This window comes from Canis lupus, chromosome 25, assembly GCF_011100685.1.
Source record: "Canis lupus familiaris isolate Mischka breed German Shepherd chromosome 25, alternate assembly UU_Cfam_GSD_1.0, whole genome shotgun sequence".
Classification (NCBI taxonomy): domain Eukaryota; kingdom Metazoa; phylum Chordata; class Mammalia; order Carnivora; family Canidae; genus Canis; species Canis lupus.
In genome coordinates this window covers 11,208,671-11,235,941 of record NC_049246.1, presented here as the reverse complement: position 1 = coordinate 11,235,941, position 27,271 = coordinate 11,208,671, and the positions used below count along the sequence as shown (strand labels likewise).

General features: G+C 43.7%; 1 long non-coding RNA gene across 1 annotated transcript in view; it reads left to right on the top strand.

The window, feature by feature from the left end:
- Positions 1 to 26,958, top strand: part of LOC111092297 — a 48,408-nt gene extending 21,450 nt beyond the window's left edge. The window contains exon 2 of the long non-coding RNA XR_005378425.1: positions 24,049 to 26,958. This is a non-coding gene — a long non-coding RNA (uncharacterized LOC111092297). The remainder of the gene's footprint in view (positions 1 to 24,048) is intronic.
- The last annotated feature ends 313 nt before the right edge of the window (positions 26,959 to 27,271 follow it).

The following is a 27,271-nucleotide window of genomic DNA, read 5'->3' as shown; positions in this document are numbered from 1 at the left end:
TAGTAAGGACAACAATAACCATTTGCTATCACGATCATTTCATGAAATAAAGGGCATTTTACTGTCAAGAGGGCAGAAAGGACTTAATCTCTGAGTACCAAAAATCTGATTACACATGTACATACACCCATACTTAGGTATACTTACATACTTCATCATATTTCTTTTTTTCCTTTTTAGTAAGAAAAGTTCTTGGACTGTCTGGCTTTGAGAATGACTTGGATCCTATCTGTAATGCTCCTTCCAAGAAGCTGATGCTAATTGAGCACTTACTGTATGCTAAGCACGTGTCTAATTACTTTACATGTATGAAATCATTTAATTCCCATAGCCCTAAAAAGTGGGTACTGTTACTACATTAATTTTTCAGATGAAGAAACAGATTCCAGGGAGGTTAAGCAGTTCACTCCAGGTCACACAGTATGTGATGGAGTCTGACCTTGAATCCCCCAGGCAATCTGAATTCAGAATCCAGCATGCCTAACCACTTTACTGAACACGTAGTTGGATGTTCACACATGACATTATTCAGAAAACATTTCTTAAGCAGTTACTATGTGCTAGGTACTGTGATGAATCCCAAGGATACAGAGATTAAGGGGGGATAAAACCTAGGCTCTTGATACCTAGGTGATATGAACACATACTTATCTCCCACTTCTCATGTTTCCCAGGAAGGAAATGAAGGAGGAGTCTGTTCAGCTTCTCTCTGTCCCCCTACTCACTATTAGAAATGCTTTATGTGGTTTTCAGATAATTGGTGATTTAGAAGAAGAAACCCAGGAGGCCAGACAGTGAGTTTCCTGGTTCCTCTCCAGGGGGAGGGGTTAGTTTGCAGTGGTCTGAGGCTGCTGATGACCATGGGGAAGTCTGGCTAATTCAGTACTCTCCTGGAAGCCCTATTGGCTATTCAGCTCCTAAGGACCCTGGTCAAAAGCCCAGTACCTGCCATAACTGGGCTTGTTGTCACTGGCAACAATTACCTGGGAATGAGAAAAGATTGGTCTCCCAGTGAAAAATAGTCAAGTAGCAGTTAGCTTGTATGGGGAGATCTACACTGAAAACACATAACTTGGGAAAAAGTGGGCATTCTTACATCTTCCAAAGTCACCAAAGGCCAAGGGTCTTTTTTTTTTTTTTTTAAAGATTTTATTTATTTCTTCGTAAGAGAGAGAGAGAGACAGAGAGAGACAGACACAGGCAGAGGGAGAAACAGGCTCTACGCAGGGAGCCCAATATGGGACCGGATCCTGGGTCTCCAGGATCACGCCCTGGGCTGAAGGCGGCGCTAAACCGCTGAGCCACCTGGCCGCCCAAGGCCAAGGGTTTTGTCTATAGTGTACAAGTGCCCACAAAGGTAAACCAGGAGACTAGGGAGCCCAGAGCAGGGGTTCTCAACATAGGTTGTGGAATAGGGTATATGAACTGAGTCCTGGAGGCCCACAAGCATTTTAGACTTTGAGGGGTAGGGTGGGGTGGTAGGACACTCCAGGCAGGGGTGAAGGGAAAGGGAGAGGCTGGAGAGGACACAACATGCCCTTCAGAATGACTGGACCACAAAGCATCTGCAGCAGAGAGGTAGGAAGTGAGGCTGCAGAGATAGGCAGGCCTTTTTGTATTTCACCCTGAAGGCAATGAGGAGTTCTGGAAGGATTTTAAGTGGGGAGTGACAGGATTTTACATTTTGGCAAGATTTCTCTAGCAATAGTGTAGAGAACTGGGGCTAGGAGGGCCTACTGGGACAATGGCCAGGCAAAGGATGGTGAGATCTTGAAATAAGGGCATGGCTGTGGGGATTGTAGAAGAGAGGGGGAGATTAGAGGATCTCAGTGGATCATAATGACGGATCAGGGGGAAAGGCTGATTTCTGGCTTAGTGACTGAGTTGATGTTGGTGCTATTCCCAACGTAGGGATTATAAGGAGATAAGGAAGAGGATGGCCAGGTGCATTTTGAGGTGCTCGTGATGGGAGCTCTTGTCATGCTGTGGTTGACCCCTCCCATGGTTCACTGAACTGGACACCAGTACTGCCAGCATGCCACTCTCCTGCAATTGCCAGCCACACCCCTGAGATTGCAGTGGTCATCTGGTAGGGTCTGGAATCCATTTCGTTTCTCTCACTCGCTCTGGGCATTAGCAGAGCATCAGCTGAAGCTCCAACGTGCGGTTCTGGCTTCCTTCCCTTGGGAATCACCAGGCGCCTCCTGCGTGTCTATTCTCCCTCCCAAGTCACTCCGGCCGTACTCCAGTACTCCACAGTTACTGGTTCCACCAGTTTTTCTAAGCATTCTTCTCTTTCCTCCACTCCAGCTGAAAGCTTTCTGGATGGAATCACCTAGCCTCCAGGCAAACACATTCCTCCCCTTCCTCGTGCAAGACATCCCATCCTAACTAAGAAGCCACTGTCCTGCTATCTTAACTCATGATCCCAGCTGGTCTATCTGTCTTGTGTGGACTCTATTTGGGGTCAGGTCTGCCTCAGGCTGGCAGATTTAGATTAAATATCCCAGCACATCTGCTTTTTTCTGAGGTCTGTCCTGACAGAAGACACCCTTTGGTCTTTTAACAGGAATTTAAGGTGAATAGGGCTATCTTAGGGTCAGCAGAAGGGCTTGGGGCTACAGGAGCATGGAGTGACTCCAAGAATCTCCTCAGTGTCCTGGGCTCAGATTCAAGTGTGACCAAGAAAGAATCTTCTGTCTTACCCTCTCTACTCTCTAAGACGGGGCTGATCGAGCCTATGAGGAGATGACGGATTCTGGGCCAAACAGAAGATCACAGAAACAGCTAATTTTAATAGACAATCAGAGAAGTTAAGTTTATGACTGAATTAGATCTCAAATTTCTTTCTGGACCTGGCAGCTCAGAGGGCTTGCCTACCAAGTGGGGTTGATTGCTGTTGGCCAGGGCAGCGTGAAGGAGGTTGGCAGCTCCAGGACGTCCTCTGGGAGTCTGGCCACCCATCTCAGTCTTCTATAACTTCATGCTTTCCCATCTTGATGTGAATTGGAATTCACACATGGCTCGATTATAGACCGAGCTCTGCTAATGAAATGGTGTTGCTGCACAAAAACGGTCCCAAAGAACCCACAGAAATGCAAGTGACCCTACAGCCGAAATGCAAAATGACCACTCAATCAGCATCGCCTTCCCTAAGGCTCAGCCAAGTGAATTACCCCAGTGTAATTGCTTTTAACGCCAAGCTGTCTTTTCTTCTGCCTCTGTCCAGTTGTGCAATGTCACGGGAAGTGTTTTGAATCAGAAACCAGGAGATCTTGTCCTGACTCTTATTCTGCCCATTACCAGCTTGGGGAGGTTGCTTAACTTCTCAGGGCTTCAGTTTTCTCATTTAAAAATCAGATTAAAAAAGAGGTTAAAGGAGATTCAATGAGAAAACGTGGAAACTAATTAATTAATTAGTTCAAACCAATAAATTAAGAATTTTCTGTAAACATTGCTTTAGAGACTGCTGACCTTTCATATACTAATTTAAATGTTTCCTTTTTGGTTAGCATTCTTTATATAGATTCATGAGACAAGCAGTTATCGGCATCATCACACTGCAGTAGTGCCATCTTGTTACATGGGTTTATGTGTGTTTTTCTCTTCCTGGTATTTTCTGTGATCCTCAGCCCAACATGACAACAGTAAAAGCCTCTGTTTTCACTGACTTTGTATTTGATAAAAGATAAAAGAAAACATTTTTGAGTCCCAAAAAAATAGAGTCTTAAAGGACTTAGAGCATAGAGATTGTACCATAAACAACATAGTTAGGAGAATGAATGATCAGATGAGATGGGTTTTTGTACTCTCTTGTCATCTGGACCAAATGGGGTGGGCAGGGGAGAAGACATGAAGAGGATGTAGGGTATTGTAGAGGAGAGCTGTGCTTCCATCTAAGGGGAGACTGGCTTCGTGGCAAGGCTTTCTCATGTTGCAGCAGGAACGTAAAAATGGCAGCCTGGCCAACCTACAGAGGGAACATCTGAGACCACCCCAAGTCTTTCTGTCCCCATATGAAGCATCCCTAAATTTGCCATCTCTCCTTCCCTTATTGAAAGATGGTCAATAAACTTACAGAGAAGGGCTAAGCGTGACCCACATGGATTCAGTAACAGCCTAGAAGAAACCTGATCATCTCCCCCACCAATGTCAATGTAGGGAGATGACAAGGACCAGGGACCTGGAGGAGGAGGGACCATCTTGGCAGATGCCAGAATGGAAGATGATAACACCAGGGATCTGATCCCTTGAAGGTATGGCATGTTAGCACTCTAGAACTTGGACCTATCCCCAGGTACAGGGGCAAGGAGGGAAAACCCTGAATCATTCAAGAACATCCTGAGTGAGTTTGTTCTGAGGTAGCTACATTTTTACAATCAACAGAATGGGAATTCAAGAAATAAAGTTGAATTCAATTTAAAAATGTTATATAGTTTTTGCATCTCTGATTTTCATGGATTGAGATTTATAACCACTAAAAATGTATTGTTGTTTTCGTGGTTCAAAGCACTTTCACACATCATTTCAGTCAGGGCTGATGCTCTACTGGCATACACAGGGATGGCCATCCCAGTATCTGTTTTGATTAGTTGATGATTTTGCCATACTGATCATTAAATATTTTGAAATTGCCCTGAAACTGAATGCTTACTAATATGCATAGTCACTGTGTCTGGGATCAGTGTGTCTCATTTCCATTATCAATATTTTCATTCATTTATTAAATATCTAAATTCAAAAAAAATCTAAATTCTTCCCAAATACCAGCAACTCAATGGTGAAAAACAAACAAACAAACAAAAAACAAAAAAACACCAGTTTCTGCCATCATAGGCAGAAATCTAGTAGTAGATAGAATTTAAGAATAAAAAACTAAATGTTAAATTACAACCGTTACCTTAAATGAAACAAACAAAAATTATAACTGATGCCTAGTACCTGGAAGAGATACTCGGTGTTATGGGAATTCATAATTATAGCCAGAGAGGTCACTTGGGAGGATTAAGACTGGGCTGAGTCTGAAGAAAGATGAAATGTTAACCAGGTAAAGATTGTAGGGAGTAGGGCATTTCAAACAAAAAACCAGCACATGCAAAGATCTTGTGGTCTGGGGCAGCATTTGAAGGACTTAAACGGACCAGAATGGCTGACACCCTGAGAATAATGTAGAGTGTGGTTAAGATGAGGCTGGACCTGTTAGGCCATGATAAGGATTAGGATCTTTATCCCGGGGTAAGAGGTGGAGATTTTAAGCAAGACACTAGGCCACAAGGGGACTGTGCCTCCCCTGAAGCTGACTTTTAGTATAGACACACAAATCATTCTGGGAGAGTTTATGGTTTTGAAATAGAATAAACTTAAAAGAGCTATCCTTTAAATTCTGTCTCTGGGTACTTCCACCACTCCGCATTCTGACATCCACCTTTTCCTTTTGCTTTTCCTGGAAAGTTGTGTTTCATATAATGGGTCATCCATATAATATGGATCCAGCTAGTGACTGCACAAAGTTATTTCTCTTGACAGAAATTTCTGGATGTCTGCTACACGCAAATAAAGCTAGTAGTGGGTACACACTGGGTCAGCGTGCTTCTACCTGCCCGGCACCCAATTCTCCCTCTGATAACAGCTCCTTGGTTGTCCTATCGGGAACCATGTCTTACCACTCTCATTCCAGCTGAGAACTGGTGGGGTCATTTCTGTCTCATCCCTGCTCCCTCCTGCTCCCAGCTCCAGGGCTGAGTATGATCATTTGGGCTGATGAACATATTCCAGCCTAGCATGACTGGCCCAAGGACAGCACCAGAGTCAACTTGGTCCACCACACCTCCTCCCTCAAGCTGCTTCCAGAACAGCGGGGAGAAGAGGCCTCTTTTCCCTGGGATTACCCCACTAAGTAATATGGTCCCAAAGCTGTCACAGGCCACCTTGCCAAGAGTGGCTGTCTGAAAGTGAGGCCAATGCGGAAGGAACTTGAGCTGAGAATGAGAGAGAGAGAGAGAGAGAATCGCTAGGCTCAACAGCATCTCCTGGAACCTGAACTTCGTAGTTTTAGGAGCCAGTGGCATAACAGTGGCCCAAATTAGCCAGCCCTCTTACTGGAAGCCCAGAGGCCCAATCCAGGCCATGCTGACCCTTGGTCATCCTTTTTCAATCTCTGTTGTGCTGCCTGCATCTAGCATTGGGTCCTAGTTCAGTGTCCCTTCAGACTGCCCCTTGCTTTTACACAAAGGCCAAACTAGAGCTTTCTCTCAGTCCTCCAGCCCCAAGGAAACTAAGTCCTTCCTGCTGCACTCCCTGGCTCAGCCTGACCGGTTGAGCTACCCACCTCCCCACCGCCACCAGCTAGTCTTTCCTTTTCCAGCAGGAAGTGCAGATCACTAGGTCAAATGCAAGAGTTATTCCTCAGTATCCTTCAGCTGGAGTCATCCTAAAGCTGAGGGAGAGGACACTTCAGGCCCCATCAGCACTGATTTTTAAAGCTCCCAAGCCTTAACCTTTGTTTTGTTTTGTTTTGTTTTTAATTTATGATAGTCACAGAGAGAGAGAGAGGCAGAGACACAGGCAGAGGGAGAAGCAGGCTCCATGCACCGGGAGCCCGACGTGGGATTCGATCCCGGGTCTCCAGGATCATGCCCTGGGCCAAAGGCAGGCGCTAAACCGTTGCGCCACCCAGGGATCCCAACCTTTGTTTTTACATGGCTCTTTCCCCTTCTGGCATGGGGTTCCTGGCCCCCTCTCATGGGCAGATGCTCTTCATACATCCACTTCTCCTTCATGCCCTTCATCATCTTTCACTTCTCTTACATCTTTATCTGTATTTTAGGCCCTAGGCTCCTTTGCCTAGGTCTTTAACACGCCTCCCAAATCCCAGCATTGTCTCCTAGCCACGGCTCTCAAACGCACGCCTCTAGGTACATGGCCTCATCTTTTGGTTTACGACAGAACAAACTCTAGTGCCACTGAGCGTGAGGAGAAGCATTGTTAGAACTACAAGGAACGACAGGCAGGATATATGCCAGCCCCTCACTCCATAGGTGACACAACTGGAGTTCAGAGAGGTGGTTACTTGTCCAAATCACACAGATAGTCACTTGACAATTGATTAATTGTCCAAAAGGATGTGGGGAAAGCATGGCCTGGCTACTCTTGTTGTTTGGCATTATTGAAATGTTGAAACCCGTGATGCCTGTTTGTCAAACAATAACTGAAAAGGGAAGGGCTTGTCCCCCCCCCTTGGTTGACTTTGTTGTCACAAGTTAGCTTACGGGAAATGCAGTGACTAATTCAGGTTTGGGAAAGAAGAGAGCTAGAGAGGTGGAAAACATGAATACTTGAGATTAAGTTGAAAGAGTAATATGATCATGTAGAAGGAAAGAAACCCTATTTGTTACTGAATACTTCTGACTGATAGACTTCAGCCTCATCTGCTCATAACTTCCACGTCTAATTGAAACTCCCATTTGATGCTCCCTTGATGCACCTGGGACCGCTGATCATCTTAAGAAAACAAAAGCATAAATGAACCCTAAGGCTAATGTTGGGGCTGCCAGCAGGTCCCACCACCTAATCACAAAGCCAGAACTAGGGTTCAGCTTTCCAAGGCTTCCTCCTCTCCCCAAGCCACTACACCCACCCCCCACCCTCCATGCACATATTCTCGTTCTCCTTCCTCTCATCCCAGATACAGGGTCTAAAGAAAAGACATCCTTATGAGATGAGAGGAAATATATAGGACTTGAGGAGGGAGGGGGTAGACAGAAACAGAAATACGAAGACAAAGAAAATAAGAAGATGCCCCTTAAACTCTACATACGTACTGCTGTGAGTGATTTTAACACAGCCCCTACCTTTTGCTAAGGGGAGATCATTCCCTTCTTGGTGGAAAAGGAGAAAAATATAAAATAATTATAGAAATGATCATTGCCTCTATTGAATAATAATTGCATTATGTGTGTATATATATTGAATATATATATATTCAAGAGAAATGGAGATAAATGTATGGATGATAAAATTCAACAATTATGCAGTGCAGATTCTTAACGTCTTAAAGATAATATGAGCAAAATAATTCTTGATGAGGGTAAAGAGATATTTCTCATGGGCTCACACACACACACAATGTGCATACATGTTGTATCATGCATTTAAGTGATTTACTTGTTTGGATAATTTGAACGCAAACTTGTGGCACTTCCTGAGGTGACATGCAAAATCCGAGTTGAGGATGAATGGAAATCTGGATCCATTTCTCTTTAGCCTATTTTGTACAACCCCTGATGCAATTAAATTCTATAGCATTCTAAAAATGGCAGTGTGATCTCTTTCTCAAGAGAGGCTAGAGTCCCCTGATTCTTTTCCTCTTTATTAGTTACCTTTTATGTGCTTAGATCTTAATTCCCTAGCTGGATAGCAAGCTCTTTTTCTTTATCTTTGCGTACCTCACAGACCCTGCTCTGGGACCTTGCGGGGGTAGGAGGGACTCCATAAATGCTGCTTGGTTGGCTGATGGCCAGCTGGACCATGCAATTTCCTTCAAGACCAAGAAGATGACTTGTCTTGGCAGTTCAGACTTTGAGGGTGAAAGGCAAGCCAAAGACTGATTTAAAATGTAGGTCTGGCTGTCCAAGCAGCCCAAGGTGGGGCAAAATGTGCTGAGCCTGGCCCAAGAGACTCCAGCCCTGTGGTTAGACAGCCACAAGGGCTTGTCCTGCCTTGACTCATTCAGGACTGGCTGCTTTCTCCTTCGAAAAGAGAGCAGAGCTCCCACTGAGGATTTGAAATTCAGACATGGTATTTCAGTTGGATCAATCACCCCAGATTCTTGTATTGCTTGCTTCTCTCTTTTTCTGTCTGTCTGTCTCTCAATGTACATTGAGCTTACTTGGGGCACATAAAAAGGAGTAAAAGGTATGGGAGTTTTATGGGAATGCCCCCAACTTGGGCACTTATTCTATTTCAAAAGGAACACTCTTATTTTTTTTTAAATTTTTATTTACTTATGATAGTCACAGAGAGAGAGAGAGGCGCAGAGACACAGGCAGAGGGAGAAGCAGGCTCCATGCACCGGGAGCCCGACGTGGGACTCGATCCCGGGTCTCCAGGATCGCGCCCTGGGCCAAAGGCAGGTGCCAAACCGCTGCGCCACCCAGGGATCCCACTTCTTATTTTTTAAAGCAGGGTCACTTCCACTTAAATTACACTACCACCACTCTCAGCTTCTTACATCTCTATGGCATTTCTTAATTCTGGAAGTGCCACGGTGGTAACTCGTTCCTTTATCCTTTATTAAAATATAAATACACTCATTCAGAAAGCTCATTCAAAAAATAGTAGCAGCCATTCATACTTTAGTATGAGTGAATTTATCAGATATTGCATTTATAGATGTCACTGGCAAAGAAGCAGATGAAAGCAGTAGTGGAGGCTATTAAGAGGGGAAGGTGAGGGGCACCTGGGTGGCTCAGTCAGTTAAGCATCTGCCTTTGGCTCAGGTCATGATCCTAGCTTCCTGGGGTCAAGCCCTGGGTCAGGCTCCCTGTTCAACGGGGAGTTTGCTTCTCCCTCTCCCTCTGCTTATGGTCTCTCTCTCTCTCTCTCAAATAAATAAAAAAAATCTTTAAACAAAAAAAGAAGGGAAGGAGGGTTAGAGGGATAACAAAGCAAAAGAATGAGGGTGAAAATACCAAAAACTTTCTTCTTTCCTATTTTTTTCTCAATGTTCTCTCTGCCCATCTATCTCTCTGATATTACTTCTCTTGTTGGCGAGTATAGGGTCTTCTTCTATGTACCCATAGGCATAGCAACACTATTTCAACAGTTCACAATGTTAACTGATCATTTGAAACCATGTCAATGTTTGGCATTGAAATTATGGAAAATTTACTACGTTTTCAGTCAGACGGCTTTCATTCATTTATTCAACAAATATAATATTGATTTAATACTGTGCTGAGCAATGTGGATACAGAAATGAACAGGACAGAAGCATCGTTTTCTTTCCTGTATGGTGAAAATATGTGCACCCTTTATTTAACTCAACTGATTTGGAAGAAAAACCAAACATGCCTGTTTGGTTTAGGTTGATGGAAATGTGCGTTTGTGTGTGTGTGTGTTTGTGGTTGTGTGTCTGCATGTGTGTGTGTGCTTGCATATGTGAGACACTGAAGGTACAAGGAAAGTCTTTTTGGGTTTTTTTTACACCTATTTTCTATACCTGTAGTATGAAAATACTAATACTACCTATTGAAAGTTCATGTTACCTTGATTGACGCCTTTATCTCCATCTTTCTTTTTTTTTTATCTGTCTTTCTTATGCTCATAATGTTATAAATAGAGAGTAAATTACTGGAAAACCAGTTCATACTATAAACATGCCAACATTTGATAACAAAAAGCACAGAAAAGTAAGTAGAGCACAAATATATGGTCTTATATTTATTTATTAAGTATATAAAGTCAAACACTAAAAGCAACCTTACTGATAATTCTTTGGAGGATTCTTCTACAAAGGGTGGACTTATTGAGAGTTCTTAGAAATGAGCTCATTCAAATCTAGACTAAAGATGGCTTCTAGCATTAACTAGAACTAACTAACTTTATTGCCAGGAGGCCCTTGATATTATAAAAAAACTTAAAACTTAAAAGGCATCTTTCCTAAGCCTCTTGTTTGCTAATTGAGTGTGTATGAGGGCCTTTGAAATTGCTTAAATGGTAACAGCCGAGGAACCTCCCTTTCCTTGCTCACTGGACAGACTGGGGGGGCATCGGTCTGTCATGAGTCAAGGGCTCTTTGCTCTGGCATGTGCGGATGAAACCCTTTACACTGTCACCCAGGACAGACTGTATTATTTGTGGGGTCCAGTGCAAAATAAAAATAACAAAGTCCTTTTTCAAAAACTATTAAGAATTCCAAGAAGGTAACAGCAGAGCATTAAACCAAGTGCAGGTCCTTCTGAGTGCAGGGCTCTGGGAAAGTTAATTTTCCTGCCCATGAAGCCAGCTTTGTACCTACCTGGGTACACAAATAGCTTTGAGGACATTGGACACATTCTTTTACTACACACTCTGAGCTCTGCTTCTGCTTGTTCTCAGGGTCTGACTCCGTTCTCCTTGTCCCAGTGTATTTTCTTCCTATCCTGAGTAACATCCCTCTTTTTTTAAAAAAAAAAAAAAAAAGATTTTATTTATTTATTCATAGAGATGCAGAGAGAGAGAGAGGCAGAGACATAGGCAGAGGGAGAAGCAGGCTCCATGCAGAGAGCCCGATGTGGGACTGGATCCCGGGTCTCCAGGATCACGCCCCGGGCTGCAGGCGGCGCTAAACCGCTGCACCACCGGGGCTGCCCAGTAACATCCCTCTTTGTCCATCTGTCTGTCTGACCCCACCCTGAACCCTCCGCCAGCCCCCCGGCACCCCCATCAGCTTTCTTTTCTTCCTACCTCCTGCATTTTGATAATTCTTGATATGGACTATCCAATCTTGGGATATGAATCCAAAGCCTATTCAAAAATTAGTTCTAGTGCCAGATACATCTGGGCCTTTCAGACTTTACCTGGTACCTCCAAAACTTTCTCTTTTTGGTGCCAAATTGGATTTTAATGTTCAAGTCCTAATGCAAGTGTCACACAAGTGTGATGAAGTGGGCACGTGGAGTTGAGTACAAGGGGATTATCTGGGCTTACTTAGAAGGCCAAGAAAGAGTTAAAGAATGAACTGATGATCCCAACCATCCCCTTCACTTCACCTCTTTGCTACTGTTCCTTTGATTTTTTAGTTGTATTCCTTGGTTCTCCACATTTCTATCCTCCTGTCATTTCTCCTGGTCTCATTCTTCCCAACCTGCTTGCTGGGGTTTCCATTCTGCTTGGAGCCCTTGCTGAGGTGATTCTGGACCCACAGTGAGAGAGGGAACCAGAAGATGAAGAGGCAGTGGTGGGCTCGGGAGCAAATGTTCAACCATAGCATTGTGCATACTGAGCGTATAAACTTCCTCTAACACATGTCGTGGAGGAAGAGGAAATGTTTGACACATCTCTCAGATTGCCTTTGTGGTAAGTGCTTTGAGATGGTTTTTGTCCAATAGCATAACCAGATGATTCATGAAAGAGTCTTTGCTCATTGACTCTTTCTTCAGAGGACTCAATGAAATGAGTCACACCTCTGTTTACTAGATTTTATTGGGAATGTTAGGAGAAATCCTTTCCCCAGGGAACAGGATGTGTTTGTTGTTTCTTGAGTAGGTTAAACACCATTGGGGGCACAATATCACACACACCATTGATGGACTAACTTTCTATCAAGGATGCTCAATTGGGATCAACAGAGAAATGTTTCTGGGGGAGGGCATATTTCACATGAGTACTGTTTTGACAATCCAAATCCACAGAAGGTAAGCTGGACAAAATGTTTCCTGTTGTGAATACTTAGGAGAGAATCTGAGAAAATATTTTGGAGAGTGTTGACAGAAAACTCAATAACTGAGTCTTGGAAACTGCAATATTTGATTTCGTCCTATGGGGAATGAAATGAAATCTCATTTCGCAATCCATGAGAAATAAGGAGAGGTGGAGCCAGCTGGAGGCACCATTAGGATTATTGCCCACGGCAGAAAGGCAGATCATGAACTCACCAGCCACAGACTTCAGACTCAGGATAAACTAGGCAGGCAACAACCAGGCAGAGAGGGACTTTACACCAAAAGCCAGCAGATACCACAGAGTATGGACTCTAGTACCTGCAGAAGTTCGAGGAACCTCTCTTCCTTCACTATCACAGGACAAATAAGCCACATGTCTCTCCCCCAAACATCAGGTACCATCTTGTTAAAAGAAGCAGGGGGAAGGGAGGGCTGGGTGAGGGAATGAATAATTATCTAAGAGAAGCAAAATGCTACCTGAAGAAACCATTTCAGTTATCAGATAGGCTAAGCTTACATGACAACAGATATTTAATTAAAAATTTCCCACTAGTCATTCAATGGGAGCATGAGAAAATGTTAAGGTTACTTAGAGACCAAAGTCATTACATTTTTGTCTAAACATCAAAGGGTACCATGCATGAGTTAGCAACCCTGCTACACAGTTGATTATGTAACATCTATTATATGCCAGACACTATACTCAATGTAGGGGGCAAATTCTAGTTTAAGAGAGAAGCATAGAGGTAAGGATTATTATACAGCATTGTTGGTAAAACTCTATGACAGAGGAATACCTCAACCATCTAGGGGTCCAGAAGACAGGCATTGAATTCAGATTAAGAATTCAGAGAAGGCTCCTGGGTTGTTGAAGTGAGCTGAATTTGGAAGGACAAGTAGGTGTTAACTAGAATTTAAGTTCTAGATGAAGAAATGAGTGAAGCACTTCCAAACCAGGAGAACAGTAACAGCTCTCTGTTCCCACAGAAATGGGAAATGCATGATGAGTTCAGGGCTGGGAGAGGATTCTAGGTAGCTGTGAAGAAGAGTCAGGAGCTGATGCTGAAGAAGTAAGAAGAGTTCCAATTAGGAAGAGACCTGTGTGCCCAGCTAAGGCTTTTGACTTTCGTCTTGAAAGTGGTAAAGAAAATTGAAAGATTCTACCAAGGGTAGGACAGAATCAGACTCTCATCTGAAAAAAATAATTCGGGTGGCAGGGTAGAAGGCAAGGAAAGGAGTAAGGGACAAGAGGGACCAGGGAAATGACACTTGCAGTAACCTGGTGAGAAATGATGAGAACCTGAGCCAAGATTGGGACTTTGTGAATGAAGAGTAAGTTCAGATTGAAGATGTACTTGGGAAAATCGATTTTATAGCCTATGAGATGAGGGAGGTGAATGAGAGGGACTTGCAGAGCTCTAACTGGAAGGGAGTGCCTAGGTGGGTGTGCTGTCCCACGGGGATACAAGACAACAGTGGGTTTGAGGAAGCAGATGATCAGTTGAATTGACTGTGATTGGTAAGTTTGTTGTGGCACCAGACACCCAAGTGGATCTGTCTAGTATTAATAAGAGTGGTCAGTAATATTCGATGCCTCTGAGAAGTGAAATAGGGACTTGAGCTCGTCATTGGGCTCGTCAACTTGACAGTTACTGGGGACCTTAATAACAGCATGTTCAGTGGTTGAGATAAAAACCAATTTGCAGTGAATTGAGGAGTAGCTGATATGAAAGTGAAGCTAGTATTTTTCCTCAAGCTGAGCTTATTTCTCCTGATGCTGAGCTTCTTCACCCCTGTCTTGGTGAAGAGCCCCACTGAAACTGGGCAGTCTTTATCCGACTCCTAGCTCTTTTTCATATCATGTATTGGTCAACTACTGAGTCCCGATGATTCTATTTCCTTAAGATCTCTTGATACCTCCCCTGTTCTCCATATCACCTCTCACCTTAATCCAGTCTTTCCAAGCCTGGTGATTCCACTTCTAAATGAAACTGAGGCATCTTTTAACAACACAAATTGAATCATGTAACTCTTTGGCTGAGTGTCACTAAGTGGCTCTGGTAACTTTCTGGATAAAGTCTAGACTCCTTGGCAGGACATAAAACTGGATCTCTGAGCTCTTCTCCAGCCTTTACTCTCTCAGCTCTTCCTCCTAACCTCTCTCCAGACCTCTCTGCTCTGCTGAGATTGAGTTCATGGGGTTCCCTCTTTCTCACATCAGTTCTCAAACACCCCATGCTCACCGTAGCATTATAAATGAGCAATACCGCACCTCAACACTAATGAGAACAAGAGAAGGAGCTGACACATGGACATGTAGAATGTTGGATGGACCCAATGAGATTCAGCTAAATTGAAGATGTGACATTGAGGGCTGTAGTAGGATTTTCATTTAGCAGTGCTTCATAGTTAAGTGAAGAAGGCACACTGAACCGCAGCAACTAATGGGTAGCTTGGAGGAGCACAGGGTGGGTAGGGCAGAGAGCCAAGGGAGAGGGTTTGATATAATGAGTGAGAGAGGGATTGAAATGGTTTATCACATGGTACAGGCTGGAAAGAAAAGGAAATAAAAAAGAGCCAATGGTTTAGAGAAAATGGAGTAGGCAGTAGGATACAGGTTTCACCTCAGTCAAGGCAGAGGTATATTGAGAACAAGAGAGTGAGATCAATGGAAAGATTAGGGGATGGAGGGGAAAGATCAGGAGATTCATGGATTCCATGACATTCATGGATTCTGTGACATTCCATTCCACAGTTGTTTAGGGTTATAGTGAGTGAGTCACAGGTGTGGTAGCTCAAGTACAGTGATCATGAAGGTCTTTGAAGTAATGAAAAATCAAGAAATTGTGGGGCTGGAGTGTTGACTGAATCATTCACAAGAACACATGGGTAGAGGGCATACTGTGAGCCTAGAACCCAAACTATCAGTCATGAGTGTGAAAGCTAATGGGATGAGAGATAACAACGGGGAGGGGTGGGGGATGGCCCATCATCAGGGCATTAGCCTCTTTATGGGAAGGGAGAGGATGGTAGTCTGAAATGGTAAGGGGGAGATAGGAACATTCTCAAGTATTTACCTCGTCTTCCTGGCCTGTGGTGAAGGGTGGGGTTAGGGGCAAGCAGTCTCCACTGAAGAGAGGAAAGAACAACCATCTCTTTTTGGTAAAACCTGGAGAAAGCCTATTGTAAAGAAGACATTCTGCATATTCTTCAGCTTCCTCTATATGCTGGATTCCCAGCTCCAGGCTTCTAGGCAGACTTTACTTCTGAGAGGTATACACCCAAATGGCAGCTGGCCATCTCTCCTTGCATGTTCATAGACAGCTCAAACACTTGTATCCAAAATTGAATTCCTACCTTCCCCAGCATATTCCCTTACCCATATGCACTACCTTTTATGTTTCTTTCTTATAATGGTGAATTATAGTATTATTTCCTCATTGCTTATGTTGAAAGTGTGGGATCACTGACTCCTTCCTCTCCAAATCCTCTGGTTTTCAACCAGCTCTGTCAAGTTCACCCAGCCCTCTTCCTCTTCCCGGGCACTTACCTCAGAGTGGTCAGTCACATTGTACAATGTCCTAGTTCGCTTCCTGTTCTCTTGTCTCGCTCCCAATGCCACCTATGTTCACATCGTTGACATCACAGCTGTGGTTAGCTTTATGAAATAAAAACTCTTGTCAGGACCAGGGAAATACCAGGTCCCAACCCTAAGCTGGCATGAAGTTAATCTCCTTTCTTCACAGGCTCCACTGTCCCAAACCATGGCTGAGGTGACCCCCAGGGGGTTGCAGCCTCCACACTGGGATGTACTTGGGACAATGGATTGCCTGGGTTGCTCACTGAGTATGTCATGGGGTTGCCAGCTGGGGGTGGGGATGGCTACTGCTTTGCTCTGCCCCAAGATGCAATGAGGCTGTATTCAATCTTCCACATGTGGGCACATAGGCCCTACCCAAGAATGGAAGGTGATAGCAGAATATGGGCCTCCTGCTTTTACTTCCCTGGGGGTAGGGCAGGAGCCATAGTGGGGCAGGGGTTGGGAAAGGGAGTTGGGCAGGACCAGGCACGAGGACATAGGAAATAGGTGACCAAGAACATATTCTAAGAAGCAAGAAGGTATCAAGTGGTGGAATCACACATGAGCAGAGGCTCCAAGCTCCAGATATACTCCACTGTTACATTCACCTTCACCTCCAGAAAACACATTCAAAGAGAAAGTTCTTAAGAATTTTAAGATAGCAGCTATAGGAGCATTAAACTCCAACCATCCAAGTACACATCCTGTGCAACTGCACTGGCCACATGTGTCCATGATGCCAGTATGCCAGTTCTTCCTCTTCCGTCTTCTCCTTGAAATCCTTCAGTAGCTCATATTATCTTTTCTTTCTTTCTTTCTTTCTTTCTTTCTTTCTTTCTTTCTTTCTTTCTTTCTTTCTTCTTTTTCTTTTCTTTTCTTTTTTTTCTTTTCTTTTCTTTCTTTTTTAAGGAAACAGTCCAAATGCTTTAACCTGAATTTTGTCATAAGGCTTTCTGATATACCATCTCACTGTATGGAACACAATTACCCCCTTCCCATGTCCCTTGGCTTAACTAATTCCTCTTCATCAATGAGATCTTGGTTTTAACACCATTTTCTCTGTGAAACTTTCCATAGCCCTCTTGTTTAAGTGCTTCGTTGGTTTGACCTCACAATACCAGGATCAAACACAGAAGGAACTTCATAAGGAAAGACCAGTCACACATGTCATAGAACAAGGGCTGAAATAAGCACACAACCTGGAAATGGGACTATCGGCCTTGAACTAAAAAATGGATGGGGTTGCCCCTTGGACTTGGCAGGGCCTTGAGTGGAAAGGTTTAACCTGTTCCTCTCCCTGAGATTGTAATTATCATGAAGGGTACAGTTGCCTATAGGTCCATGTCACATCTCTGTTACTTGCATGTGTGGTGTAGGCCACACAGGGTGGTCATTTGTGACCTCTGTAGAGGCTAGGATTTTATTCTCATCACCTCATACAATACTTGCCACCTGCAAGAGCTTGAGAAACCTTTGCTGGCTAAAGCAATGAATGAAAGAATTGAATATGCATTCTCAGGTTACTGTAGCCTCCTAAGATTGCAAATCCTCATTTTAATACTTGAGTTTCCCCAAATAATACAACCAGCCTCTAAAGATCCTCAAGGATTCCTAGAACATCTATGGATTAGCCTGGAGTGGAAATTCTGTAGATCCTAAAGATTGAATGCAAAATTTTATAGGTATATGTAGTTTGGGGAAGGAAATGATAAATATATTTATATATATATTTTTTATGATAGTCACACACACACACAGAGAGAGAGAGAGGCAGAGACACAGGCAGAGGGAGAAGCAGGCTCCATGCACCGGGAGCCTGACGTGGGATTCGATCCCGGGTCTCCAGGATCAGGCCCTGGGCCAAAGGCAGGCGCCAAACCGCTGCGCCACCCAGGGATCCCGATAAATATTTTTTTAAATCAGAAACTCAAAGTATCTTACTTCCCAAAGTTACCAAATCTTTGCTTTGAAACAGTGGTTCTTAAAGTGTGGTCCCTTCAAGAGTTTCTTCAGCAACATTTGGAGACTTTATTAGAAATGCAAATTCTCTGGGCTCTTAGGTGGCTCAGTTGGTTAAGCATCCGACTCTTGATTTCAACCCAGGGCATGATCTCAGGGTCATGGGATCGAGTCCCACTTGGAGCTCTATACTTAGTAGGGAGTCTGCTTGAGATTCCTTCTCTTTCTCCCTCTCCATCTGCCCCTCCCCCCGCACATTGCTTCTCTAAAATCAATCTTTTTTTTTAAAGATTTTATTTATTTATTCATGAGAAACACAGAGAGTAGAGAGAGAGGCAGAGACACAGGCAGAGGGAGAGTCCCTGCATGGACCCTGATGCGGGACTTGATTCCGGGTCTCCAGGATCACGCCCTAGGCCAAAGGCAGTGCCAAACTGCTGAGCCACTCTGGCTGCCCTTTGTTGTTTGTTTGTTTGTTTGTTTTTTAAGATTTTATTTATTTATTCATGACACACACACGCAGAGCGAGAGCAAGAACGAGAGCGAGAACGAGAGCGAGAGCGAGGCTGAACCACTCAGGCTGCCCCAATCTTTTTTTTTTTTTTTTTTTTTTTTAAAGAAATTGAGCTCTGCCCAATGGGCCTAACCAACAGGTACTCTCTGAATCTGATTACCAGGAAACACCAGCCAAATTGAAACTGGGGACAGTCTGCAAACTCACCAGCCTATACTCCTAAAAAAGGTCAATGTCATGAAATAACAAAGACAGACTCAGGAACAGTTGCAGATTAAAAATTGTCACTAAATAAACATGACAATTAAATGTCTTGGATTTTCTTTTGCTGTAAAGCATAACATTGGGCCAATTGACAAAATGCATATAAGGTTTATAGGTTAGAGAATAATATATTATCAATGTTAATTTGCTGGTTTTGATAATTGTCCTGTGGTTTTATAGGAAAATTCCTTGAGTTAAGACAATATACACTGAAATATTTAAGAATGAAGAAACATCATGTTTGTTTCTTACTCTTAAATGATCCAGAAAAATAATGTGAGAGAGAGAAGAAAGAAGTATTTCTTCATGAAAAACATCATGATTCTGCTAGCAAGGAGGATGGGAAGAATGGATGTTGGGTCTCATAATAAGCACAGAGATCTTAATAATGTGATCTTTTATTGCTGAAAAATAACTCGAGTAAATTCTACCCCAAACTATTAAAACATGCAATTATATGTAATGGAACATCGAATGAAGTTTTTCCTGTGTCCTGGAATTAACCAGAGACATTAAGCACCCCACATTCAGAGAGCTGCCATCAGTTGGGGTTATCTATTCACCTCAGGGCCTTTGAGAGGCAACCAGTTCAGAGCCAATCCTACTTTCCCACCCCATCCTGCACCCAATGACTATAAGAAAAAGTTTAAGGGGTAAAGAAGTCCTTGGCTTTTTGACTAATACAGTGTTTATGAAAAGAAGCCATTTTCTTCCTTTTTCCAAAACCAAGGGTAAGACCCCAAGAGAATCAGCTATAAAGGTTTGGGAAGACTACAAGAAGGGGTGAGTTGTATTTCATTCCCTGGTTGAACATCAGCTTATCTGATGAGGTCTAATCAGTAGAGGTCTAATCTGCCCCCTCTTAATTGAGCAAGAGAAAGAGAAACTTCAGGGTGATGGCAAGATGGAGGGAGGTCTTCATAGTGGAATGACCACATCCACCATTTGACTAGACAAAGATGTGTATGTTTCTAACAGGTCAAACAGACTCTAGACAAAATAACTAGGTTTGGGTCATGTTGCTGATACCAGATCAAAGACAGTTAACCTGAAGAAAAGGATAATCCCAGGATCAAGAGATATGGGAAGGAGCATCTTTGGTATGGATGGTGGAAATGAGGGGTGGGGGGAGGAGAAGCCAGTACAATTCACAGAGCCATGTGGTCTGGTATGTCCCCTATTAAATCAAATCTGATCTTGTCGGAGGAATCAAAACTGCTTTCAATCACACTTGTACAAACCACATTTAACCTCATAAACCCCAAGAACCAAGATAGGTCTAGTTGGTACTAAGAGGATGAGGGGGGAAAAAAGCTTGGAATGACTTTTGAGGTAGAAGTTTGGAAATGAACAGGAGTGAATGAGCCTTAAATATAAAAATGAGACTATTCTAAAACAAGAATGCCCAAAGAATTATAAAATTTGACAAAGATATCAATAATGATTGAGCCACTCTGGTAAATTTTGACAAGGCTGGTTGGACAAAATTATTAGAAAAACATTTTAAACATTTCTGTTTTAAACATATGAGTTTAGACTCCTAAATAAACTGGTTCTATAGAGAAACTAAAATAGGATAAAACATTGGTCTTGAGTCATAATCCACTCAGATGAACCTCATATCCCCCCCTTTCACCAATCCTGCCCTGTGGTTAATCCACCAGAAGAGAGAAATGCCAAGAGACCCTTTCAGCTGTGGTGATAACAGGACAGCCAATTTTTCCTAGGAAATTTCAAGGGAGTGAAGTCATAAAATCAACATCTAGTGGCCTCTGAGGACATGTTCCCCAGGCTCTGCGACTATCAAGATACCCTGATCAGGAGTAGCTGGTCAGTGAACTGAGGGCAAAGCTGACCTCCTATCCACTGTGGGACATGATCCCTGTGACCCCACTTTCATGGGGCCACCATCTTATTCCAAGTCTATTATTAGGAAAAAAGAAAGGAAGGAAAAAGTAAACTAAATCTAACAACAGTCGGAATGTGACTTCATTTGCCTTGGATCTCCTTATCTAAATTTGAGTGAGGTGGTTGACACAAGTACTGACATATTTTCTGGTTGCAATTCTAATTACCATTATACCTATTGTTTCCATAGAAGATAACGCATGGGACAGGGGATGAAAGGAGAGTGCCTGAGTTCAAATGCCAGCAATCCCATCCATTAGCATTATGACCATAGTAAAATTATTTTATCTCTCTATGCTTCAATTTCCTTATCATAAAAAGGTTGTGTGGTGCCAGGGCAGCTCAGTTGGTTAAGGTTCCAACTCTTGATTTTGGCTCAGGTCATTATTTCAGGGTTGTGAGATAGAGCCCTGCATTGGGCTCTGCACTGGATATAGAACGTGCTTGAAATTCTCTTTCTTCCTCTCCTACCCTCCCTTTCTTGAAAGAAAGAAAGAAAAAAGAAAGAAAGAAAGAAAGAAAGAAAGAAAGAAAGAAAGAAAGAAAGAAAGAAAGATGTAAATTTCCAAGCCTCATCTCAGACTTGCTAAATCAGAAGTGTGGGATAAGGAGCCCAGTGGTCTGTGTTGGGAGGTCTTCCAGGAAATCCTGGTGCACACTCAAGTTTGAGAACCACTAAAGAATTAGATGTAAAATGTTGTGTTTACAAAGTTGCAGAGGCAAAAAGTAGGGATAAAAAATTAAAGGCAGAGAGAGCCCAGAAATAAGCCCTTGTGTATATGGTCAAATAATTTTTGACAAGAGTGTCAAGACCATTCAGTGGGGGAAAAGACAGTCTTTTCAACAAATGGTGCTGGGAAAATTGGATATCCATCCATCCATGCAAAAAAATGAAGCTGGACCCTTACCTAACACCATATGCAAAAAATAACTCATGATGGATCAAGGATCTAAATATAAGACCTCAAACTCTTAGAAGAAAACATAGGACAAAAGCTTCACAATATTGGATTTGGCAGTGATTTGTTGGTTATAACTCCAAAGGCCCAAGTAACAAAAGTGTCAAAGTAACTGACCCCCAACAAAAACCCTGGACACCAAGAATCATGTGAGCTTTCCTAGTAAGCAAAGCCCTCTGCTTGTGTCACACATTGTTACTGGGAGAATAGAATGCTGTGTGCGTGAATCCTCTGGGAGAAGACAGCTGGAAGTTGTGCTTGGTCTTCCTGGACTCCACTTATATGCTTTTACCACTGCTGATTTTAATCTGTATCCTTTCATATAAAGGCCATAACTGTGAATATAACAGCTTTTCTGAGTTAAATAAACAAACTTTTAATTAATTGAAAACAGAAAGAGACAGAGACAGGGAGGAAGCATGGCAAATAGAAAACAAAAATAGGGAGTAGAGGGCACCTGGGTGGCTCAGTTGGTTGGACATTTGCCTTCAGCTCAGGTCATGGTCCAGGGGTCCTAGGATCAAGTCCCTCCTCAGTGGGGAGCCTGCTTCTCCCTCTGTCTCTCCCCTGCTCATGCGTGCGCGCGCTCTCTCTAAAATAAATAAAATCTAATAATAATAATTTTAAAAAATAGAGTAGTAGAAATAAGTCCAAATATATCAGTTACCAAAATGCATGCGAATATACTAAAGTCACCAATGAAAAGAGAGAGGCCTGGTAGATTGGCTAAAAAGAACAATGGGTAGGTCTAGAAAGGAAAAACTGTTAACATTTACAATTGCCCTCACTCCATATCCTGTAAATTCTGTAAAGGTTTACAGTTCTATGAGGTTATAGGCTGGTGCAAAATGCTAAGCCAATAGGAGCAGGGCAGGAGGAGTCCCACACTTTTTCCTCCCCACTGTGCCACCAGCAGGGCTGGAATGCCATCTCTGCCATAGTCTCCTCTCCAGGTGCAGCTCACTTTGGTCATGCCTGCTTGATTATCACCCGTTAACCCTAGGTGAGCATATTAGTGCTCATTATGCCATAAAATTAATTTCCTTTTTAAAGTATGATTATTCATCAAAGGCCTTTGGCTTCTCTAACAGGTTTTTATTTATTTATTTTGTTAATTTTAAAGAGTTTATTTATTCATGAGAGACACAGAGAGAGGGGCAGAGACATAGTCTCCCTGTGGGGAGCCTAATGTGGGACTTGATCCCAGGACCCCAGGATCACAACCTGAGCCGAAGGCAGACGCTCAACCACTGAGCCACCCAGGTGCCCATCTAACAGGTTTTTAGATTAATGTCTGTTTTTTAATAACTTCAGTCTCAAGAAGCAGGTGAAGTAGAGAAAGGTCAAGGGGCCACTTGCTAAGAGCACAAGATATGCCAAAGGCGCATCTCCTGGAGCCCAGAAATGCAGGGCGGTAGGCAGGCAGAGGTGATACCCCTGTCTGTAGGTAGACAGATGTCAGCAGCCAGGGCTGGAAAAAACGAACTCACAAGTAGAGGCTGCTTTGACAATGAAAAGAAAGTATTTGACCTAAGAGCAGATGAGGTAACATCCCCAGGGGACTTTGAAGTTTTGTCTCTTCCCTGCGGCTGAAATGAGCTGGGATTTCTCCAGCAGCTAGCAGGGATGTGCAGGCAGCCGAAGATCTGACGCCAAGGAGAGGGCCTCCCTTAAAGCTGAAAACGAAGCAGATCCAGCTCTTTGAAGTCATACACACCAGACTTCACATTCGAGTGATGCTGGGTAATTAATTTCTCAGAGACTAAATTTCCTTGTCTTTCAAATGAGCATAACAAAACGACCTCCCCAGGTTGTTGGGACGATGACATAAAGTGGTAAAGGACAGGGTAGGAAGTCCAAACACACCATTTCTTCTGCCCAGTGCTGAGTAACATGGTTTCAAATTCATTTTATATTTCTAGATGTGCAGCAAACGCATTTAGTGTGGTACTAACGCCTAAATTTTGTTGGATAATAAGGCCTCACCTTGCATTGCAGTTGCCGCGATGTAATCTATCTGTACCTTCTGAACCTAAAAAACCATAAATGTTTGATGTGTGCTTCGCCCTGTATGCTGTTCTGGGATGTCCCGTTTTTTTTTTTTTTTTTCTTATTTGCTTTCCCTTCAGCAGTTCAGATATTCTCTCAATATTTGTGTTTGCAAAGTCCTATCCCTAGGCCTGAATTTTCTCCAAAGTTCCAGTGGCACAGATCCAAATAGCCTGCAGGCATGTCCCCTTGGAGGGCTCGCCCTTACCTCACCGAACACTTTGTGTTTGTTTTTCCAGCAAATATGTATGGAATGTAGCGAAGTGCCAAATCCTGTGCGGGGACCCTTCGTTTTCAGCTAAATTAGAAACAGTTCAACCCTCAAAGGGGCTCCCCTCCAGGGGGAGAGGAGGATTATGCAATGTTGGTAATAGGGGACGTGCTACATTCCAGGTACCTGGGAGACCTGAGAACTGGAGGAAAAGCAATCCAGGGAAGAATGTGGCACCCAACCTGCTGAGGGCCTCGGCCACATCAGAGGGCCTGTCTGGGTGCTGAGTCCCAGGAATTTCTGGCGCCGGCCGCCGTGGCTCCCGCAGGCAGCGACTGAAACAATCACGGCCCCGAGCAGCCCGAGAGGCAAGCTCGGGAGGAGAGACCCTTCCACCAGGGCAGAGCTGCCGGGCGCACCACGATCCAGCGCTCCTGGACTGCGGGAGGCGCCCGATGCGGAATCCAGGGCACCTCCAGGCCGCACCCACTTGCCCGGGAAAAGGAGGAAAGGGTTTGTGGACTGACACTCCCCCGGGGACTGGCGGTGCACTCAGGGACACGTGGTATCCAGCACTTTCAGTTAAGTAAACACTGTCCTGTCATAGGACTTGGCGGCGGGGGAGGCTGTTCCACACTCAGATCCGCTGGCCAGGCAATCTGGAGGCCCCAGACTCCGCCGCCCAGCAACCCCGCAGAACCCGAGATCCGGAGGAGGGTTCATAGAAGAATGAAGGGCGAGACATGTAAATAAACAGATATAATACCACAGCAGCTCTGGAAAACCCTCAGCGATCACCATTCTCGGGATCACTTGGCAACCGGATGGAGGGAAGGAAACATGGCCTTGGGGCAGACATGCCGGATTAAGACCCACTTCTGAGGTTCAGGAGCTGTGCCTCAGGGTCCTAATCTGTAAGCCTGACTGTGTGTGTGTGTGCGTGTGTGTGTGTGTGTGTCCTCAGAATTAATGTGCGAAAGGCAAAGTGCCGGGTACATATTAAGTGTTCAACAAATGGCTGTTGTATGGTGGTGATTATTATTAAGAGCCAAGCAAGTGAGTTGCTCCCTGCCTCTTTTCATTCTGCACCAGGTGCTAGACAAATCCTTTGTGATCTCCCTTCCCTGATCCTCCCTTCCCCTCCCCTGCTCTTCTTTCCCCTCCCTTCCCCTTCAGTGCTTCAGGCAGTGGTGGGCTCCTGGTGGCATCTCTCCCTGTCCCATTCTGCTGGATAACACGCCTGCACCCTGCAGAGCTGGCTTCTCCACCCCAGCTGAACTCCCTACCACATCATGCATACGCTGCTCATGCCACGTGATGCATTCTGCCTGGCATCGTGGTGCCCCAGCACCTGCCATTGACTCCGGCCATACTGGACCAGGTGCCCTGAGTGTAGAGACCAGACATTTTGACTGGTTCCCACTCAGCACCTAGAGATTGCCTCACGTCCACAAGGCTCTTTATGTATGGAGTATAACAACAACAACAAAAAAATACAGTCAACACATATTGACTATGTTAACAAATGAATCTAAGTACTTTTACCCTACATGGTTGCAAGAGATGGGTAAATACAGTTTATCTAAGCCAATTTCCCATGGACAGTATCCCCAGATAGCATGTAGTTAGCACTTAAGCGCCTATGCCACTCTTCCAAGCAGGCCACCAAAACCATATATTGTGATCTTCAGTTTTCTGGAATTTACAATATAGAACAGGACCTGATACCACTTTCCAGGGCAATTACAATTCAAATCCCAATACTACAAGCTCTAAGAGATCATAAAAGACATCCTAACAAAGATGACTCCCGATAAGAGAGGCTGGCTGGGTAGGGTCTAGAGATCTCTTGGTTTGTTGACTAGATATTGTTATAATACAATTTCACTTGTGGCATTATCAGCAAACTTTATAAATACAAGGATGTTGTTGGCAGGGAAGGCAGATGGAATTGTTGGAAATGCCACAGGGTGGAAAACACACTTGAAATTAAGAAAAAATGTACCAAGGAAAGGAGGAAAGGATAGTCAAAATTGGGAACTGGATGAGGTTTTGGTGGAGTGGTACTCTGTCCTGTGCCTGAGTTCCTTCTTCCTCCTGGCGTCTTCCTTGACCCTGGCCTTGACAGAACCTAAAGATGACAGGGTGATGTGGGACATCTAGGACATGGAGCAGGCTGGTTGGGGAAATATTTGCTAACTGCCCCCTTGTGAGATTACTCCTATTCTAAAGGACTTGGAAAAGGTAGGAGCTGCTGCTGATCCAAAGAAGAATTAGCACCAGAAAAGGGTTTTCCTTTTCTGCCAATTTCTACTAATCTCAATCTCCACTAATTGAGATTCCTCCAAACCTCAACTAATGATCAGCACATAGTAGTTTCTCAGTAAAATACTTTTGAACTCATCAAAGTCATGTATGATCGCTGGTGGCTTTGGTTCCAGTTCTTGCCACATTAAATTGTGTTTTGTATGATGGAGAGTAAGATTAGTTTTACTTTTGAGATTGTTACATGACATGACGCATGAAGATCAGCTCTGCAAGATCTGATCATAGTTTTATGATGGAGGGGTTCCAACAGACTGTTGTATGTCTCTTCCAGCCATCCTGCGACATGTCTGCTAAAAGAAAAACAGGAGCAGCCAACACTGCTCATTTTATCTTAAAAAACAAACAAACAAAAGGCCTTCATGCCCCAGGGCACAAGTGATCAAATACTGGTGAACCACCAGCACACAGATGGAAACATATTTATGCCTAATAAACAAGCGATGATGAACCGGGTTCTATAGGAAATAGTGAGTAAGAGGTAGGAATGGAACACAGACAATGAAAGAGTATCTGCTTTTTAAATAACTCTTGTGGTTTAGGAAAGGTAGAGTAATTACAAAGTTTGGCTTTCTGAAGCACTGTTAAAGCTTTGTAGCACACACATGGAAGTCCTCTAATAAGCCTGCAATAGTTGGATGTACTAGTATGTAACAGGGGTGTGGGTGGGGACACTTATGCAGAAATATTTGGCATATTAAACTTCTGCCTCTGTCAAAACACAAATTCTGATTAAAATGCTCAGGTCGAGTATTTTGGTCACACTATGATTTTGAAGCTCTCTGATGATTCTTGTTACATATTTCATGAAGGAAACCATATTTAGCATGAGATCTTGTGCTGCTCCTACAGCTGGACAACACCATGGTCCCTCACTGCACTAGATTCTATTTGCTGATACTGTCAGGTTTTCTGGCTAGAGAAAGGGCCCTGCTGCCGGGCAACCAGGGATTCCTGGGGATGTCAGCAAGTGCCTCGGGGAGCAGGAGGAAACTAGAATCTGACCCAGTGGGATAATTGCTCCTGGGGCCTTAGCTGTTTATTTTCACATTCCTTCTGCCCACCACTTATAACTCATCA